We start from the raw sequence: 13,630 nt of genomic DNA on the forward strand, positions 1-13,630 counted from the left end.
AAGGACTGATGCTGAAGCTGAAGCTCCAAAACTTTGGCCACCTCATGCAAAGGGCTGACTCATTAGAAAAGACCCTATTGCTGGGAAAGATTGAAGGCAGGAGAAGGGGATGACAGAGGACGAAATGGCTGGATGGCATCACCGACTCAAATGGATCTGAGTTTGATCAAGCACCAGGAGATGGTGAAGGATAGGGAAGCCTGGCGTGCTGCAGTCCATGGGTTGCAGAGTCGGACATGACTGAGTGACTGAATAACAACAATGATTTCCTAATATTCTGGGGTTACTACCCCATATCTGATATATGATTTGTAAAAATTTATTCCCACTTGGTAGGTTGCTTTTTCATTTTGTTGATTGTTTCCTTTGCTGTATAAAAAGCTTTTTTACTTTAATGTAGTCTCATTTGTTTATTTATACTTATGCAAAATGTATACCTTTTGATGTATGCAACAATAATGCTTTTTTAAAATGTATTTATTTTTCATTGAAGGATAATTGGGCTTCCCTGATGGCTCAGTGGTAAAGAATCAGCCTGCAGTGTAGGAGACAAAGGAGAGGCTGGTTCAGACCCTGTGTTGGGAAGATCCCTTTGAGAAGGAAAAAAGGATAAATGCTTTACACTATTGTGTTGGTTAATAATGCTTTTTAACATAGTCAAGTTTCCCTATAGATATTGTTATAGAGCCCTCATTGCTTGGGGAGGGAGCAAAACAATGAAGTTATTCTACAACTGAAATCAATACTATTTAGAAGGTCAAAATTTCAATTCTCATGAATTAGATGACTCTGGTTGTATGAAAATAATACGTAAATTTTTGTTAGTTTTTTCTTCAGCATTTTATATCCATTCTTCAAAGTTCATTCAAACTTTGATCTACTTATCATATTAAGTTGAGATGACAGGCATGGTGATACACCCTAATATTAAAATAATTTAACAAAGAAACTTCTTATAGTAAACCCACCAGGTGTTTCAATATTTTTGTTCACTGATGCAAAAATTCAATCTATATTCAGCCAAAGAAGAAGGGATTGTAACACTACAAAAGCAGTATCTAAATGGGTAATATAACAAAAAGCTCTTCAACTTTAGCAAAGAAAACAATGAAAGAAATTACACTGTCAAGTGATACTTTTAAAGACTACAAATGACTACAAAATCATTTCTGATACTTTTGGTAAAAACCTTAAATACCACAAAGTCTTCTCTTCTGCCATGCAGACAAATATTTATAACTTGCTCTCCAGAATTTCCAGAAGAAATGAAATGCAGTTTATTTCAGAACACCATCTATACAAAGAAAATTAACTAATTATGAAGGTACCAATGATGGTGTACAATGCTAAGCCTAATAATTCATTCAGTGACAGATGTCTTACATCTCATCAGATGTGAATAAGTAAATGACATTTATAGCAAATCTTCCTATTCAAGTATATACTAGAAATTTCTTTATTTTTGGCCACGTGACCAAAATACAGATTCCCAACCTAGCATTGAACTCATGTCCTCTGCAGTGGAATTGTGGAATCTTAACCACTGACCACCAGGGAAGTCCAAATTTTCATATGTTAATAATTTTGTGGGGCTTCCCTGGTGGTCCAGTGGTTAAACATCCACTTGCCAATGCAGGGCACAAAGGTTTGATTCCTGGTCAGGAAAGATCTCACATGCTCTGAAACAACTAAGCCCATGTACCACAATAACCGAGACCAACTGACACAACTACTGAAGCCCACGCGCCCTAGACTGTACTCTGTAACGAGAGAAGCCCCTACAATAAGAAGCCCCGAGCACCGCAGCTAGAGAGGAGCCCCAGTCTCCACAGCTACAGGAAGCCCACACATGGCAACAAAGACTTAGTACAGCCAAAACTAAAATAAATTTTAAAATGTTTGTCAATTATTTTTAACCATGTATATACATTATTAACCAGACAGAAATACATACATATATATATGTAAATCACCTAATAATTACTTAAGCAATGTATATAACACTGAGTTCAGTGGAGCACAGATTCAAAAATTTAACACATGGTTATTAATCAATTTGAACACTAGGCAAAACAAAGATAACTGTGCTACGTTCTTTAGTCATGTCTGACTCTTTGCAACCCCAAGGACTGTAGCCTTCCAGGCTCCTCTGTTTATGGTATTTCCAGGCAAGAGTACTGGAGTGGGCTGCCATTGCCTTCTCCGATACTCTATAGCACATGGAATTATACTCATTATCTTATAATAAATTATAATGGAATACAATCTGCAAATACACTAGATCATTATGCTATGCACCTAAAACACAATATTGTAAATCAACCATACTTCAATAAAAATAAAATAATATTTTTTGAAGAAATAGTGTCATAAAGAGAATGGTGTTAGTTTAGAACAATAAGCCTCTCTGAGGTGATCTTTTGCAAATAGCAGGCTTAAGAAAAATTTTCCTCATTGAATGACGAATAGCTTTTTTTTTAAATCAGTTACAAATATAAAGAAGAAAAATAGAAATCAAAAGGAAAAGCACACATGAAAAAAACTACCCATGAAGCAGATAAAAATCATAGTTAAACAGTTAGCTATAAATTTAAATTTTAATTACCTCTATAACACAAGACAAATAAAGCAGAGATACAGAAATTTGATGAAGCTATAACAAAAAAAAAAGAAATTAAAGATGAATTGACAGGTCAGAGAAGTAAAAGAAAAATAAACACCACTGAAATGAAGAAGAAATGGAAGCAGAAGAAACAAAAGGCACTGCTAAAAAAATAGAGTACACACAGGACACAACTGAAAGAAAATTTTCAAAGGGATTGAACAGACCAAAAAAGTTTTTAAAGAAAAAAGTAAATTATGAAAGAAAATGACAGAAAATACAAATGATAGAGATGATAAGCCAAGATGAATCAACAAACATAAGCATACCTGGTGGTTTAAAATAGTTATAAAAAGTGAAAGAATTGAAAAACTGTTCTCCATATAATTCAAGTAAATTTTCCAGAAATGAAAGAAAAATGTAAACTAGAGATTAAAATAATATAGCACATCCAGGAAAGAGATATAAAAGCATTAACACTAAGACATATTCCAGTACTAGATGGCCAAAAGGATAGTGAGACCAAAAAAAAAAAATCAATCATCTCTAAGGAGAAAAAAAACCCAGGCTGCCCTCAGAATATGCACAGCAAACAGTGAAGGAATGCCTAGAACATCAGCCAGAAAAGAAAGTGAGACTGAGGAATTTCTTACCTAGCCAATTTGTCATTTAGGATAAACTCTGTGTAAAGACACGTTCAAAATGTAAGAATCTGGGAAACTGGTTTCCCATTAGCTCTTCTAAAAATTTTTAAAAAGCTAACTTCAACCAAAGAATACTATACAGAAACAAGGGAAGGGAAGTAGTGAAATTACTTAGTGTTTTAATAATCTGCATATAGAAGAGAAAGTAACAGCTATAGACAACAACACAGAAATTACATACCTATCAAGAGGTAAGAGAGGAAAAAGGCAAACCTCATTTAAAGTTAAAAAGGAAAATAATCTAAGTACACAGTAGGAATAAATTATAAGTATTTTTAAAAATACAAAGGTGACATAAAGAAAAATAACCAATTACTATGATATGATGAGAAAGAAGGGAGAAAGGGAGAAAAGTGAACTACACCAACTATCACGACACTGGGAATTAGAAAATGTTGTCTAATAAAATAGAGATCCAAATAATATAAGCTATAGTTATATATAACCAGTGAATTCAAACTCTATACCTTTTGAATTACTAAAAACTCATTCTAAACAGGAAGAAAATATTAATCACATGTTTATTAGCTCACATAAAGATTGTATAGTAACATATTTTTAGGAACAGAAACGATAACAAATACTATGATGACAGAATTTTTATAGCTCTAAAGTCAATGAATGAAAGTGAGCTTAATAATTCTTAAGAGAAAAGACAACTGATTCACAAAGTGAAATCTAAGACTTAAAAATACATCTAAAGAAGTGTCTCAAAAAATGGTGAAAACAGATAGTTAAAAGTATGCTAAAAAAAAAAAAAAGTATGGTCCGAAAGAAATAGAGCTTCTCCAGTGGCTCAGAGGTAAGGAAGGAATTCGTCTGCAATGCAGGAGACACGGGTGTCATCCCTGGGTTGGGAAGATCCCCTGGAGAGGGAATGGTAACCCACTCCAGTATACTTGCCTGGAGAATTCCTTGGACAGAGGAGCCTGGCCAGTTACAATCCGTGGGGTTGCAAAGAGTTGGACATGACTATAGTGACAGCATACACGCACACACAGCAGAAATTAATACAACACTGTAAATGAACTATACTTCAATAAAATAAAGTTTTTAAAAAATTTTAATTAAAATTAAAAAATAGTTGTTGGGATATTACACAGGATTAAATTTAGAGTATAAAATGAAAGAATTAACCAATTTTATAATACAGGTATTTTATAATGATAAAGAGTATAATCCCAAATGAAGATTTAACAGTAAGATTAAGATTTATGCTCCCAGTACTGTGGTAGTTTAGATATTCTAAAAACCCTTTCCTTTTCAAACACCTAAAAATAGTAATGCAGAGTACATCATGAGAAATGCCAGGCTGGAAGAAGCACAAGCTGGAATCAAGATTGCCGGGATAAATATCAATAACCTCAGATATACAGATGACCACCCTTATGGCAGAAAATGAAGAAGAACTAAAGAGCCTCTTGATGAATGTGAAAGCGGCGAGTGAAAAAGCTGGCTTAAAACTCAACATTCAGAAAACTAAGATCATGGCATCCAGTCCTATCACTTCATGGAAAATAGATGGGGAAACAATGGAAACAGTGATACTATTTTTTTGGGCTCCAAAATCACTGCAGATGGTAACTGCAGTCATGAAATTAAAAGGTGCTTGTTCCTTGGAAGAAAAACCATAACCAACCTAGACAGCATATTAAAAAGCAGAGACATAACTTTGTCGACAAAGGTCCATCTAGTCAAAGCTATGGTTTTTCCAGTAGTCATGTATGTGAGAGTTGGACTATAAAGAAAGTTGAGTGCAGAAGAATTGATGCTTTTGATCTGTGGTGTTGGAGAAGACTTTTGCAAGTCCCTTGGACTGCAAGGAGATCAAACCAGTTCATCCTAAAGGGAATCAGTCCTGAATATTCATTTGAAGGACTGATGCTGAAGCTGAAACTCCAATACTTTGGCCACCTGATGTGAAGAACTGACCCATTGGAAAAGACCCTGATGCTGGAAAAGACTGAAGGCAGGAGGAGAAGCAGACGACAAAGGATGAAATGGTTGGATGGCATTACTAACTCGATGGACATGAGTTTGAGCAATCTCGGAGAGTTGGTGATGGACAGGGAAGCCTGGCATGCTGCAGTCCATGGGATGGCAAAGAGTTGGACATGACTAAGCGACTGAACTGAAAAATAATAATTAGATAAAATACTATATTTTATTATAAAATGTAGAGCTGGCCTGAAGAAAGGTAAAAAATCTTTATAATGACCAGAAACAAGAGAGAAAGTCAAACCTAGAGTAACAAGTTAGTGATAAGGCTATAGACCACATTGAAGAAGCCTGCAGACACCACCAACAGGGAACCTGAAGACTTAATAGTCAAGCAGAGCAACAGACATATACAAAGTGAACAGTGGAAGTGAGGATCCTAAACAAAATGTGAGCCTAAGAAAGGTACAATATAAGTGAAAATGGGAAAGGGGTGACAACAGAAAGAGAGTTACAAGCAAAAGGAAACCAATTGGGAAGTAGATTTATACATGTTTGGTCAATTGCTTTGCCACAAGGGCACAAAGGTAATTTATGGAAAAGAATACACAGAGACTTTTCTACAAATGGTGCTGAATAACTGGATATCAGAGTGAAAGAAATCTGAACCTAGAACTCTCATCTCACCCCATATAAAAAAATTAATTTGAGGTGAAGTGAAGTGAAGTCGCTCAGTCATGTCCAACTCTTTGCAACCCCATGGACTGTAGCCTACCAGGCTCCTCCATCCATGGAATTTTCCAGGCAAGAGTACTGGAGTGGGCTGCCATTTCCTTCTCCAGAGGATCTTCCCGACCCAGGGGTTGAACCCAGGTCTCCCGCATTGCAAGCATACGCTTTACTAAACACAAAAGCTAAAACTATAAAGCTTTCAATACAAAACACAGGAGACCATATCTGTGATCTTGGGGGTAAGAAAAGACTTATTGCTGACAATATAAAAAGCACTATAATAAACCTATTGTATAGCACAGGGAACTCTACTTCTTTAATATGTAATATATATATCCACTCTTTTTAGATTCTTTTCCCATATAGGTCATTACAGTGTATTGAGTAGAGTACCCTGTGCTATAGGTAGATTTATCGTAGTGCTTTTTATGTTTTCAGCATTAAGTCTTTTCTTACCCCACAGATATGGTCTCCTATGGTGGCTCAGATGGTAAAGAATCTGCCTGCAATGAAGGAAACTGGGTTTGATCCATGGGTTGTGAACCCCCTTCTCCAGTGCTCTTGCCTGGTAAATCCCATGGATGGAGGAGTCTGGTGGGCTGCAGTCCATGGGGTCACTAAGAATCGGGCACGACTGAGCAACTTCACTTTCACTTTTCACTTTCATGCACTGGAGAAGGAAATGGCAACCCAGTCTAGTGTTCTTGCCTGGAGAATCCCAGGGACAGAGGAGCCTGGTGGGCTGCCATTTGTGGGGTCGCACAGAGTCGGACACGACTGAAGCGACTTAGCAGCAGCAGCAAAGGGAATGGCTACCCACTCCAGTCATCTTGCCTGAAAAATTCCATGGACAGAGGAACCTGGTGGGCTACAATCTATGAGGTTGCAAAGAGACACAACCCAGCAACTCACACACACCCACACACACATAACTGAATCACTTTGCTGTACAGCAGAAACACAGCACTGTAAATCAACTATATTTCAATAAAAATTAATTTAAAAAACCACTACAGTATAAGAACTGGATAAATTGGATTTTATCAAAATTTAAAATTTCTATTTATAAAGGGATATTCTGAAGAAAATTAAACGGCATGGGTAGAGGACTTCCCTGGAGGTCCAGTGGTTAAGACTCCACGCTTCCACTGCAGGGGGCGTGGCACTGATTCCTGGTCGGGGAACTAAGATTCCACATGTTGGGCAGCACAGCCAGAAAGTAAAATAAAAGGCAAGGTACAGACTAGGAGAAAATATTCATAACTCACATATCTGACAAAGGTCATTTATTCAGAATATGAAAAGAACTCCTTCAAATCAGTGATATAAAGAAAACACAGGCGCTGAGCTTTAGCACAGGCACGGCCGGAGGTCCACGCGCGGCGTTATGTCTGTGCTGCACGTCTCGCGTGTCCGGGCCTCATATCGGCGCATTTTGCTGCTGCACCGGGTTCTGCCCCCAGACCTCAAAGACCTTGGCGACCAGTACGTGAAGGACGAATTTAGGAGTCACAAGACCACCGGTTCTAAAGAGGCCGAGCGATTCCTGCAGGAATGGGAGGCATATGCAGCAGTGCTGCGGCAACAAGCTCATGAGAACAGACAAAATCCCACTGAAAAAGCATGTTTTGGAATCTCCCTACCAGAAGAAAAACATAATGACTTTCGTGATGAACAGACTGGACAATTGCAGGAACTGATGCAGGAAGCCACTAAACCCAACAGGCAATTTAATATTACTGAGTCTAGGAAACCAAAGTTTTAGTCTACACAATAAAGTTTAAAAAAGCAAAAAAAAAAAAAAGAAAACACAGGTAAAGCATTAGTATAACATATATCTATCTCATGTAGAGAGATAGACAGCAAATAAGCACAGGGAAAGATGTCAACATCATTAGCCATTAGGAAGACACAAATTAAAATACAAAGAGCTTCTTCTTAAAGATCTATTCATTGTGAGTAGTTAAAATGATATAAGCTGACAACATCAAATGTTAGCAAAGACTTCAAGCACAGAGAACTCTCATATATTGCTGATGGGTTAGGGAAAAAGTTGGGCAGTTTAACTTTGTAAGAAGACTGCCAAACAGACACCTACCCTAAAACCAAGCAAGAGAATTGAAAGCATGTCCAAAAAAGGACTTGTAGGAATGTTAATACCATCTTTATTATAAAACTCCTAAATTAGCAGCAACACAAATGTCCATCATTAAGTTATTAAATACCTAACACTCATAGATCAAAAGAATGTATTTGAATCTCAAAAACAAGTTGAACAAGAGAAGTCAGATGCATATAAACTGTATTCTACTCAAAACAAGTTCCAAAAGAGACACATGTAAGCTATGGTACCGAAAGGGATTAGAACCCATTCAATGTATATAGTATTCCATGGTCCCATTTTGAGGAGGGATGAATAGAGCAGAGACAGAGAGAAAGAAATTGTTAGGCAGAGGGAGGGCTCTTCCTTAGTGCCGAATGCCAGTCAATAAATCAACATTTTAACAACTACATGGCAAAAATTATTTTGAGCAATAATTATCTATGGATGCTAAATCCAAGAGGAAAAAATGAGTAAGATGAAATATATTTGTATGTCTTAACATTTCTTGTTAGCTGTTTGCTAAATAGGTAACAATTGAGAGAAGGGAAAATAATAACTATATACAGAGAAACTACAACACTTTGACTAGCAATCAAAATTAATACTACTAGTGAGGAGTTGACAGATACCGTGTGTCTACAAAAGCAATACCCTGACAAGGACAGGACCTTGATATCACATACTAATCCAGAAAGGGCTAATCTAAATCCTGTCATGAGAAAGCATTAAAAGAAATTGAGACATTCTATAAAATAAACAGCCCTATATTCTTAAAAGGGGCTTCCCGGGTAGCACTAGTGGTAAAGAATACACCTGTCAATGCAGGAGATGTAACAGACACCGGTTCAATCCCTGGGTCAGGAAGGTCCCCTGGAGGAGGGGATGGCAACCCACTCCAGTATTCTTGCCTGAAGAATCCCATGGACAGAGGAGCCTGGCAGGCCACAGTCCACACTGTCACACAGAGTCGGACATGACTGACTTAGCACGCATATTCTTAAAAAAAAAAAAACAACACTAGTGTCATGAAAAGCTGTGGAAATGTCCTACATTAAAGGAAAGAGATATCACTAAATGTAAAAACTGATCTGGGACTGGATCTTGTGCTAAAAGGAAAAAAATTCTACAAGGTATTACTAGAACCAGTGACAACTGATGTGTAGATTAAGGGCTTCCCCAAATGGTCAGCAGGTAGAGAATCTGGCTGCAATGCAGTGGACACAGGAAATGCAGGTTCAATCACTGGGTCAGGAAGATGCCCTGGAGGAGGGTATGGCAACTCACTCTAGTATTCTTGCCTGAAAAATCCAATGGACAGAGGAGCCTGGTGGGCTACAGTCCAAAGGGTTGCAAAGAGTTAGAGATGACTGAATGACTAAGCACGCACAAAAGCATGTATACTTCCCCATGTAGATTAAAGAATTATATAGAAGTTAAATTTCCTGAATTTGATAAATGTACTGTGGCTATGTTAGAGAATATCTGTGCTCTTAAAAAATACATACTACACTGAAATATTCCAGGTTAAAAGATCATGATATATGTAACCTACTTTCAAGTGACTCAGAAAAAAAAAATAAACCCACGTATGTAGAGAGAGAGAGGGAAAGGGAGAACTGAAAAAGTAAAACTTAAGTGCAAAATGTTTATAATTAAACTAGGTAAAAGGTATATGAAAGTTATTTCTATACTTTTCAAAATAACTTTTCTATAAATTAAAATTACTTCAAAATAAAAAGTTAAAAAAATTAAGAGAGCATCAAGTAACTATAAAAAAGTACATTCTGGTGACAGAAATCAGATCACTGTTGCCTAACTCAGGGGGAAGGTGTTGACTAAAAAGCAGCCTATTCTGGCAAATGGAAGTATTTTATATGCTGACTGACATGTCTGAAAACACAGAGGTATACATACATACAAATATATACATACAGCAGAATCCACTGAACTGTATATTTAAAACCTGTGCATTTTATTAAATTTAATTATACCTAAATAATTTTAAAAGCCACTAAGAGTTGGACTGTGAAGAAAGCTGATCGCCGAAGAATTGATGCTTTTGAACTGTGGTGTTGGAGAAGACTCTTGAGAGTCCCTTGGACTGCAAGGAGATCCAACCAGTCCATTCTAAAGGAGATCAATCCTGGGTGTTCATTGGAAGGACTGATGCTAAAGCTGAAACTCCAATACTTTGGCCACCTCATGCGACGAGTTGACTCACTGGAAAAGACTCTGATGCTAGGAAAGATTGGGGGCGGGAGGAGAAGGGGACGACAGAGAATGAGATGGCTGGATGGCATCACCGACTCGATGGACATGAGTTTGAGTGAACTCCGGGAGTTGGTGATGGACAGGGAGGCCTGGCATGCTGTGATTCATGGGGTTGGACACGACTCAGCGACTGAACTGAACTGAAGGAGACGTAAGGCTTGGCATGAGGAGAAAAATCAATGATCAAAACTTATAATCATCAGCCTACCTAAAAATGAATTAGATACTGCCCATGTGACCTGGAAAACGCTAAACCAAATATTTAATTTTGTCAATTCTCCCTAAAAGAATTTACCCACGATTTAGGTTTCTTAAAATTCCAATTAAGATTACTTGATTATTAAAAAAAGATTTTCCATTAGCAAATATAGTTGGGAAATAAGCTATCACGAACAACAATAACAACAAAAGGCAAAATGAGCCTCCAAAGGACTTCAGATAGTGTAAGTCTGTGCTAGATATTTACAGAAATAAGAGATGGAATTAAAACATGGCAAGAAAAGGGATACCAACAACATTTCAGGCAGACAGAAATTGGATATACTATCATCTGACATTAGGAACAGAAAACAAAATGCTCCTATTCTTCAATTTCAAGAAAGGAAAGGACTGACTGTTCTTTGACATTAGTCAGCTAATCTCTATAAACTATACTCTGAAATTCAGCAAGTTCTTAAATAATCCTGCTTTTTAAAAGTCTACAGACTTCCCCCAAGCCAGATACAATACCAACTTTGCGCTTTTTTTAGAGAGCCAGTCTAAGAAGCACAAGAAGTCTAAGAGGTGTAAGTCTTCCTTGCTTGGCAAGTAATAAATTCAGCTTCCTTGTTTTAGACATACTGCATGGGTTCTGGTTGCCGGTACTTTGAGTGATGTCTCTTCCTTAAGAGAAATCAATAGATTAACTTAACGGTGAAACATAACAAAAGTTAACAAAACTATGGCTAAACAAAAATATCCAACTGAAGCAGAGAAATTTAAAGTAAGAAAATACAAAAAATGCAATAAGAGATACGTGAGACACTAAGAAAAGGTCCAAGGGATGTAACTGGAGGCATGAAGAAGGAAAGGGCACCCCACTCCAGTATTCTTGCCTGGAAAATCCCAGGGACAGAGGACCCTGGTAGGCTACAATCCATGGGGTCGCAAAGAGTCGGACACGACTGAGCGACTTCACTTCCACTTTTCACTTTCAAGCAGTATTAAGAAGGAGCAAAAATAGTAGTTGAAGAGATAACAACTGAGAATTATGCAGAGCTAATGAATGACATCAGTCCACAGACTAAGAAGCATAAATGTAAAGAAAACCAAACTTAGGCACAACATAGTCAAATTTTGGAGAGCTGAGCAAAGAAAAAACAAAAACAGCAAGGGGAGGAGAAAGACAACTTATAACAGCACCAAAAATATTAAGCACTTAGGGTGAAAAGATAATTTATTGCAGCACCAAAAATATTAAATACATAAGAATAAATTTAATGATATATGTGAAAAATTATATACTGAAAATTATAAAATTTTATCAAGGGAATTCCCTGACAGTGCAGTGATTAGGACTCCATGCTCTCACTGTCATGAATTTTGACCCCTCACCTGGAAACAAAAATTCCAGAAGCCGTGCATGGTGTAGCCAAAAAACAATAACACAACAAACAAAATAACTCAAAATACTTTACTGAAACAGAAATTAAACAAGGGGAAGATGATATAATAATTGAGGTGACAGTAAAAGTAGAACTACTAAAGAAATGGAAGAATAATTCACATTCATGGATTAAAATATTCTCTATTGTAAAGATATCAATTCTCCCCAAACTGACCTATATATGCAAAACAATCCTATTCATAATCCTAGCAACTTTCTTGTGAAAACTAAATAATGAGTTGTAGAATTTAAGGGCAATGCAGAGAGTCAACAATAGAAAAAGCGATTTTGAAAAAAGAACAGGGTTGAAAAACTTACACTAAAATATCTATTATAAAGTTATAGTAATTAAGAAGTATGGTACTGTCACGAAGATTGGCAATCGTTCAAACAAAAAGAATCTACACCTACACGGTCCCATATGGTAGCCACTAAACATATGTAGCTATTTAAATAAATTAAAATTAGTTAAAATAAAAAATTCAGTCCTTTTGAGCACTTGCCACATTTCAACATCTCAACAGCCAGCTATTAAATTGAACAGTACATATACTAACATTTCCATCATGGCAGAAAGTTCTATTCAACAGCACTTATAATAGAGAGATACACATAGAACTACTTGATTTATAACAAATGTGACACTCTAGTACAGTGGGGGAAAGCTGGTCATTTTAATAAATTGTGATGGTGCAATTTTATGTTCATATATAAAAATTAAATAAATAAATAACCTATTAATCCACCATCACCTCTACCTTACACCTAGGGTCCCCAACCTCTGGGATTTAATGCCTATATGATCTGATGTGGAGTTGATATAATAATAATAGATATAAAGTGCACAACAAATGCAGGGCTCTTGAATCATCCCAAAACCATTCCCTCCCCCTGCCACCATGTTCTATGGAAAAATTGTCCTCCATGACACTGGTCCCTGGTGCCAAAAAAGGTTGGGGCCACTGCCTTACACCATATATAAAAATCAATTCCAAGTAGACTGCAGGGAATTCCCTGGCAGTCCAGTGATTGGGACTCCAAGCTTTAATTTCCAAGGGCCTGGCTTCAATCCCTGGTCCAGGAACTAAGCTCCTGCAAGTCAAGCAGCCAATCAAACCAACAAAAAAACCAAGTAGATTGTCATTCTAAATGCAAAAACATAAGACAAAGAAGTTTTTAGACAAAAACACAGGAAACTATCTTCACAACCTCGTAGTAGACAAAGATTTCTTAAATAGGACACAAAAAGTGTCAGCCATAAAACACAATACCAGTAAAGAATATTCAACAGGAAATCAAATTTGAGAATGTCTGCTTATCAAGGCATCATTAAGAGAGAGTAAAGGCAAGCCATAGCCTAAGAAAAATCATTTGCAACACAGATACCTGACAAAAGACTCATCCAGAATATAAATCTGGTAAGTCTCTACAAAATGGTAAGAAAAAGGCAGGCAGATAACCCAGTAGAAAAATGGATCTTGTTCGTGTCTTATCCATTTTTCTACTGGGTTATCTGCCTGCCTTTTTCTTACCATTTTGCAGAGACTTCAGTTCAGTTCAGTGAATGGATAAGACACGAACAAGCACTTAACAGAAGAGGATATCCAAACGGCTAATAAGCATATGAAAAGCTG

The 13,630-nt window shown here is 36.9% G+C and overlaps 1 protein-coding gene and 1 pseudogene across 4 annotated transcripts in view; one reads left to right on the forward strand and one right to left on the reverse strand.

Annotated features, from left to right (window-relative positions):
• Positions 1–13,630, reverse strand: part of ZRANB3 (zinc finger RANBP2-type containing 3) — a 302,617-nt gene that overhangs the window by 260,214 nt on the left and 28,773 nt on the right. The window lies entirely within an intron of this gene.
• On the forward strand, positions 7,364–7,741 carry LOC129537799 (succinate dehydrogenase assembly factor 3, mitochondrial pseudogene; annotated as a pseudogene).

The sequence above is a fragment of the Moschus berezovskii genome, chromosome 2 (assembly GCF_049115385.1).
Source record: "Moschus berezovskii isolate FMDL1 chromosome 2, NW_MosBer_1.0, whole genome shotgun sequence".
NCBI classification, from domain to species: Eukaryota; Metazoa; Chordata; class Mammalia; order Artiodactyla; family Moschidae; genus Moschus; species Moschus berezovskii.